The sequence below is a fragment of the Octopus sinensis genome, linkage group LG7 (assembly GCF_006345805.1).
Source record: "Octopus sinensis linkage group LG7, ASM634580v1, whole genome shotgun sequence".
NCBI lineage: Eukaryota > Metazoa > Mollusca > Cephalopoda > Octopoda > Octopodidae > Octopus > Octopus sinensis.
The window spans coordinates 15,846,890-15,855,238 of NC_043003.1; positions in this window are offsets into that span (position 1 = coordinate 15,846,890).

Here is an 8,349-nt window from a genome sequence, read left to right on the forward strand (position 1 = left end):
AAAAACGAAAGAGAATGTAAAATTAGTATTACATGTCAATGAAGTTAAAATAATTTTCAACGACTTGGATAGAAAGCGATTAGAAAATGAAGTGTGATGGATAAATTTAATAAACGAATGACTAAAGTGATATATAAAATCGTATCAGTGGATCTATTGAGAGTATTAAACGCAAAAACACAACGAAGATTGAATATTTATCGATATTTCTGCATCGCCCGCATAAAACATTTAGATGCTGGCGTATGCATATTTAGATGCCTGTCTATTGTCTATGTCTCCCTGCCAACTCCCTCTCTCTCTCCTTGTGTCTTTTTATCTCTCACTGTCACTCCCTATATGTGTGTCTGTGTTTGCGTGTATCTATGTGGGGTAAGTATATATATATATATATATATATATATATATTATATATATATATATATATGTATGTATGTATGTATGTATGTATGTATGTATGTGTATGTATGTATGTATGTATGTGGTTTTTGGTAAGCAGTATCGATTTTTACACTACTGTAAATGATAATAATAGTATTTTATAAGCTTAAAGCTTATAAGCGATCACCGTGTAATGACTAAAGAAAATAGTCAAATTTTGGGGGGCATATAACCCTTTGACGGAAAAAAGTAGGGTTTCCGTACGCATCTCTCTATCTACATATATATAGTTATACATTCTTTATTTTCATCCTTGTTTCTTTCTGTGGAAGAACGTAGGCTCGAAACGTTAAAGACTTTTTCACTTCCCGAGCGTTATACTAATATATATCTGTTTGTTGCCTACACCACCTGTCTTCGTCTTTTGTTTTCTGGTGAATTCTCTCCCTATATATATATATATATATATAGAGAGAGAGAGAGAGAGAGAGACAGACAGACAGACAGATAGACAGACAGAGAGAAGTGCTGGCGCAGCTGCGTCGCATGTCGCTTGTTTTGCAGCTACATGATTTTAGGTCCACTGCTTGGCACTTCGGATAAGTATCTTAGATTTTAGCCCCGGGCCGATTGATTCTTTGTGAGTGGATCTCGTTTCCGGAAACTTAAAGAAGCTTGTCGTGTGTGTAAGTGTGTAAGTGTGTTTGGCTGCGTGGTTCATTTTTTGTCACTCCCCATCACTTGGTCTGTTTACACTTCCATAACATAGCGGTCCTGCGAAGATGAAATAAGTACCTGGCTTAAAATATCTAAATACTTGAATCAATGTTTGCGACTAGATCCTTCAAGGTGATGCCCCAGCATGGCTGCAGTTCAGTGACGGACACAAGTAAAATATATGTATGTATAATATTAATTGCTTGTAAGGACACCGTATTTCGTTATTCAACCATAACATACGGCCAAGCTATAAGTCAATACAGTATCCCTCCTGTGTTAGCAGTGAAATGTCACTTCTAAAGATTTTCTATAGAATTAGGGCCAGCAACGAAAATTACGACGTTTCCTACTCAAATACGTCCGTATAAATAATGCAGTCGAAGATAGAAAAACAGGCACCTATTTCTCTATCTTCAATCACATTGTTAACATGGACGTATTCGTATACGAAACTTCGCAACTTTCGGTGCTGGCTCTAATTTCTTTAGAAAGTTTGTAGAGATATTTTAAGAGCAATGTATCCATTCATACATGGATATATATATATATATATATATATATATATATAGATATATATATATATATATATATCACCGTGACCGACCAGGCTATCAGATGTTGCTACACATCGCTGGTCACAATGCGCTTCGCATTGTTTTAGCCTTCAAATGACGCCAACCGGGTGGCTATGCGAGCAGGTCAACAGAAGAAACAGTGAGAGAAATTTGTACAGCAGGGATCGCCACCACCCTCTGCCAGAGCCTTGTGGAGCTTTAGGTGTTTTCTCTCAATAAACACTCACAACGCCTGGTCTGGGAATCGAAACCGCGATCCTACGACCGCGAGTCCGCTGCCCTAACCACTGGGCCATGCGCCTCCACACACACATATTATATATATAATATATATATATATATATATATATGTGTGTGTGTGTGTGGTGTATGTCTATATAAACATGCATAACAGTAAGTGCGTATATCGATGTTTGGGTGAGGCTGAGGGAAAGAACGTTCTCATTTTCCATTAATATAACACATGTAATATAATGAACAACTGAGAACGAAGGTAAACAACTAATCATCTGTGTTCAGTTCTCAACGAGACAAAACTAATTACCAGTTTGAACTACTTATCAATGCCTAGATACTTAATTCACAATTTCTTTTAAACTATGAAGTCATGAAATGTTAATATCCATAATTTGTTTAGGTCTTCTAGAATATGGAGGTTCTCTAGAGTAAGGGAGTACTCAAGAAACATAGGATTATTGGTTTAGACAGAGTGGACTCTTTTAAAGGCAACTAAGAGCCAGTTTGAGATTGATTTTAAACGAATGGCGGATTAAGCTTATTCTCATGGACAGAAAAGTGTTCTTCCTGTGCGGCAAAAATCCGTGCAACTTCCGTCACCCAAACTTCATTAGGTAAAGCTTTGATAGGCCTGAAATTGTTGTCCAAAACGCTTGCCTAAGAAGTTCTACTGTGTGATAGAACCCAACATCCTGTAGTTGTTTTCCGTTTTAAATTAGTTGAGTATATCTCTTGCTTTAAGGCGGCGAGCTGGCAGAATCGTTAGCACGTCGGGCGAAATGCGTAGCCGTATTTCGTCTACCGTTACGTTCTGAGTTCAAATTCCGCCGTGGTCGACTTTGCCTTTCATCTTTTCGGGGTCGATAAATTAAGTACCAGTTACGCACTGGGGTCGATGTAATCGACTTAATACCTTTGTCTGTCCTTGTTTGTCCCCTCTATGTTTAGCCCCTTGTGGGTAATAAAGAAATACATATCTCTTGCTTTTTTGCACTTGGCCTTCTCTTCTAGAGCTATTGTCAGTTATCTGACAAAAATTCAAAGCTTTCTTCAGCATCATGCTGATCCCCATTCTGCTAGGCAATTGGTTTTCTTTCAAACATGGTGGTTTTAACTATAAGCTTTTTCGGTTCTCGTGTTTTAGACGATGTTCTGAGAAAATGGTTGCGAAACTTTTTCAAATTAAACTTCCTAATAATCATGTTACTGGAATGTAAAATAAACGTACACAAATACGTTGCATTTTTGGAAAATGCATATAGATAAGCAGCCTACTTTTCAAAACTTAATAAACCATAGAGTTTTAAACATTATTACCTCAAGCATCAAAATATTTATGTAATATATACTTGTGTGTGTATGTGTTTGTGTACGTGTGCATGTATATATATATATATATATATATATATATATATATATATATATATATATATATATATACATATATATATATATACATATATATATATATATATATATATATAATATATATATATATATATATAAAACTAGGACAAAAACGATACTTAAAAACATTCCTTACCTTTAATGACTTCCTTGTTTGGGAAAACAGTTGGTTTATGTGAGATATCGCTCGTGCAATTTAATGGCACGCTGATTGAAACCAGGTTTACATCCATTCCATTTCTTTTGTTAGCGTTTATGGTATTTAACACGTTGATGAGAAAATGTTTTGTAGTGTTTTTTTTTTTGTTTTTTTTGTTTTTTGTAGGAATTTTCAGAACAGCACAATTTTCAGGAATTTAATTTCACGACCTGAATGTTTACCCGCGATTGCTCGTATACATTCTTGTTCTCTTTCAATTTTTTTTATAAACTTCCTTCATGTTCATTCCAAAAAGGATTAAATTAAAAATGAACAAACAACATTCTCAGTTCTCTTAAATTCACACAGTTGATTGCATCGAATTTTAGAATCCGTGATATCTGGACCATTTAGATATCTCTCTATATAAACGGCAGTTTGTCTGTGCGTGTTTCTGTTGTCTGTTTTCTCGTACCCTCACCCTGACCACGGCTTTCAACCGATTCTGATGAAACTTGACACACACATAGCCCAATGTCATAATTCAAAACTAACGCAGCGAAAATTTTGAAAAGTTCCCCCAGTTCTGAAAAAAATCGATACATTCGACATGGGGTCGAGAATAAAAAAAACAAACCACCACTGTCTAGGGACGCAACTCAACCTTTTATTACTCTCAAAAAAAAAATTTACCATCATTTTTTTCCCATTTTTGGCTATTTTTTGGCTATAACTCTCTAAAAATGCTTTATAGTTATTTCCCTTACAAACCTGAGCAACGCCGGGCGATACTGCTAGTATTTTATAAATTAGTTTGGTTTTTCTCATCCTCTAAAGTGTTCCAGGGAAGCTACTCATTTACGGGCCTTACAACTCCCAACAATTGCTTTGAGTGTGGCTTAGTATTCGTAAGCTGGTTTCTTTAACATATTTCCTTATCTTTCATAAACACATAAAATTTAATTTCTAAATCCCTTTGAAATTTAACTTACAAATTCTTTTTGATAACAAATGTCATATGAATAAATTTTCCAAAGCCTTGTATGCGAGCTTTTCAAACACCATTGAGCTGAGAAAAATAATACCCCAGGTTTCTTCATATCTAAAACGATATTTGGACACGACTCAACCATCGTAAATTATTGCTTACTTGCAGTATCGCTCGGCGTTGCTCGGGTTTGTTTTGACCCTTTAGAATTGTAATTTTTGTAAAGTAAAAATTTTGCATTATGTAGCTTGTTATTCTTTTTAAGTGAACATTTTTCTGGATGAAATACACCGAAAAAAGGCGACACAGCAGTCACAAATCGTAAAAAATAATGATTTTCATAGAAAAAAAAGCACCTTTTTGATGTAAATAATTTTTGGTGTTTACATGGTCCGATTTGGATTTTTTCTTCTACGGAAAGAAGAGCAAGCCTTCTTCTATCATACTTTCAATTCTGGTCAACTTTCGCTGCAGTGTCTCGGAGGAGATAGTGTTAGTTGAAGGCTACCAAACCTGCCATACACAGACAATTTCAGCTTTATATATAAAGAGATTTGACAAAGATTTTAAGTTAATTCAACGTCGTTTAGAATAAATTAAACTTTCCAGCGTCTCTCAGATTGATTGTTTGTCCCACTCTCTTCATATTCATCAAGATCTTAACAATCAATTGTTAAACGCAAAACTAAAATCTTATAAAAGTACTTTGCAAAAGCCTACCATGCCAAAATCGAAAATATTTCTATAAATCCATTTAACTTTCACAAAACCGTTTAAGAACATTGCAACTTATGACTTTCCTTGGTCTATTTTTTTTGGCAAATTCTTTAATTTTATCCGATGAATGCAACCATCGTAATGATATATTGTTATGATAGCTAATGGGGTTGATGACATCAGTGATCTCATCAAGAAAAACATCTAAAGTGTCGCAAATACTCAAGTGTGCTTCAGACTGATGTTCTACTTTAACGTTAATTTACATAACATTGTCTTCGGTAGTAATTCTACGTCTTTCTAAAACATTTATACACTATTTAATAGCATACTTATGGAAGTCACTTAACACAAATTTAACCACATGGTTCCGGGTTCAGTCCCACTGCGTGGCACCTTGGGCAAGTGTCTTCTACTATAGCCTCGGGCCGACTAAAGCCTTATGAATGGATTTGGTAGGCGGAAACTGAAAGAAGCCGGTCGTATTTATGTATATATATGTGCGTGTGTGTGTGTGTGTTTGTGTGTCTGTATTTGTGCCCCCAACATCGCTTGACAACCGATGCTGATGTGTTTACGACCCCTTAACTTAGCGATTCAGCAAAAGTGACCGATAGAATAAGTACTAGGCGTACAAAGAATAAGTCCTGGGGTCGATTTGCTCGACAAAAGGCGGTGCTCCAGCATGGCCGCAGTCACATGACTGAAACAAATAAAATAGTAAAAGGGGTCAAAAATAGCGTGTGAAATGTTAAAAGTCTCAGCTCGTAAATTTTGTGACCATGCCAAGAACTTCAACAAGTGCCATGACTGGAAGTGTTTCAACATTAGCTATGGGGATACAAACATTTTTCGGACATTTTCTGAGAGTCACTGGTGTTCGTAGGGAAAAACGTCATTTCAGATTCTAGTTTCTCCTCAGAACTAGCGACTCCCACAAATATAGAAGGAAGTTTATCATCCTTATCGACAACACCATATTGTTGAGTCTACGAAGCTTGAAAATTTCGCACACTTCCATTTTGTGGTAGTTTAATTGTTTTTAATAGCAATTAAGAGCTGTTATTAATGCGTTTCAGAAAATAAGAATGCAGTCGAAAGGGAAGCTAAAATCATGCACTTGTCATATCGTGTTAGCGCGAGCGGTCAATTTCTAAGCAGCTTTTAATTTATGGGTTTTAACATAAAGTGCTGTATCATTAGATATCACATATCAATGAAAACCGAATAAAATAAAACAAGAAAGAAACAACAATATTGTTTATACTGTTATATTTAAAAAGCCTAAAACTCTTTGTCAGTTTTAGCAGATTTTTATGAAGTCCATCTCGTATCGCAGGTTCGCAACGCAATGACAGTTTTCGTTCTACAAAACTAGTTAAGTAACAGTTTCTTTCGACTGAGACACAACGTGCAATATACATATATCTATCTCTCTCTCTCTCTCTCTCTCTCTCTCTCTCACTATATATATATATATATATATATATATACGATAGTCTTCTTTTAGTTTCCATCTACCAAATCCACTCGCAAGGCTTTGAAGCTATAGTAGAAGGCAATTGCCCAATGTGTCACGCAGTGGGACTGAACCCGGAACTATGTTGTTTGGTAAGGACATATTTTCCCATCTATTTTAAATATTTCCAATGTTATTTGAATTAACATGATAAATATTTTTGCTGCAAGGCGTTCTGGATTTTCTTTCTTTTTTTTTTTTTTGTTGTGTTCTTTTTGTAGCATGACTCACTGGTTAGAGTTTCGAGCTCGTTATCATAAGTTAGTGAGTTCGATTCCACGACCGGGTTGTGTGTTGTGTTCTTGAGTAGGGCACTTCATTTCACGTTGCTCCAATTCACTCAGCTGTATGAGTTGCGACGTCACAGGTGCCAAAATATATCGGCCTTTGCCTTTCTCTTGGATAACATCAGTGTGTGTGGGAGGAGAGGCTGGTATACATGGGTGACTGCTAGTGTTCTATAAACAACCTTGCCGGGACTTGTGCCTAGGAGGAGATTTTTTTATGTGAAATCCCATAGTCGTTCATGATCGAAGCGGCGTCATTATCTTTCTGTCCTTCCTCTGCAAATTTGCTTATTGTTTATATATATGATGACGAAATGCCGAGTAGAAACATCAATTATCTGACAATCCAATAGAATAACTAGAAAAAACGCATAATGTATACACGATGCGTAGGAGTGGCTGTGTGGTAAGTAGCTTGCTTACCAACCTCATGGTTCCGGGTTCAGTCCCAACGCGTGGCACCTTGGGCAAGTGTCTTCTACTATAGCCTCAGGCTGACCAAAGCATTGTGAGTGGATTTGGTAGACGGAAAGTGATGGAAGCCCGTCGTATATATAAATATATATATATATATATATATATATATATATAATATATATATATATATCATCGTGATCGACCAGGCTATCAGATGTTGCTACACATCGCTGGTCACAATGCACTTCGCATTGTTTTAGCCTTCGAATGACGCCACCCCACTGGCTAAGCGAGCAGGCCAATATATATATATATATATATATTATATATATATATATATATATAATATATATATATTATATATATACATGCATGTGTGTGTATATGTTTGTGTTCTGTGTTTGATTCCCATTACCGCTTGACAACCGATGTTGGTGTGTTTACGTCCCCGTAACTTAGCAGTTCGGCAAAAGAGGCCGATAGAATAAATACTAGGCTTACAAAAAAGGTCAATTTGCTCGACTAGAGGCGGTGCTCCAGCATGGCCACAGTCAAATGACAGAAACAAGTAAAAGAGTAAAAAAGATGAACTGCATGTGAAAATCAGTTATATACATTCTCTAAAGGGATGTACATTTAATGCCATGGTTCATGAGAGGCTATTGGAAACGTATTATCAGTATCAAAGCACTTGACGAAGGTGCTACGCTGTGGAACTGAACCTGCATTCATGTGGTCAAGAAACAAACTTCTTACCACATGGTCATATCTTGGGCTATGGCTGAGCTAGAAAATAATTTAATGATAATTATATTTAATCAGGGAGATAACCTAGTGCCAAATAACTACACATCTCTTAATAAATTTCATGAAGTATTAATATTTGAATATGTGTTTATTGGTCGATAGCGATAAAGACATATTCGTGAAACTAAGTTTCTTACGTCCAACGACCCTTTCTT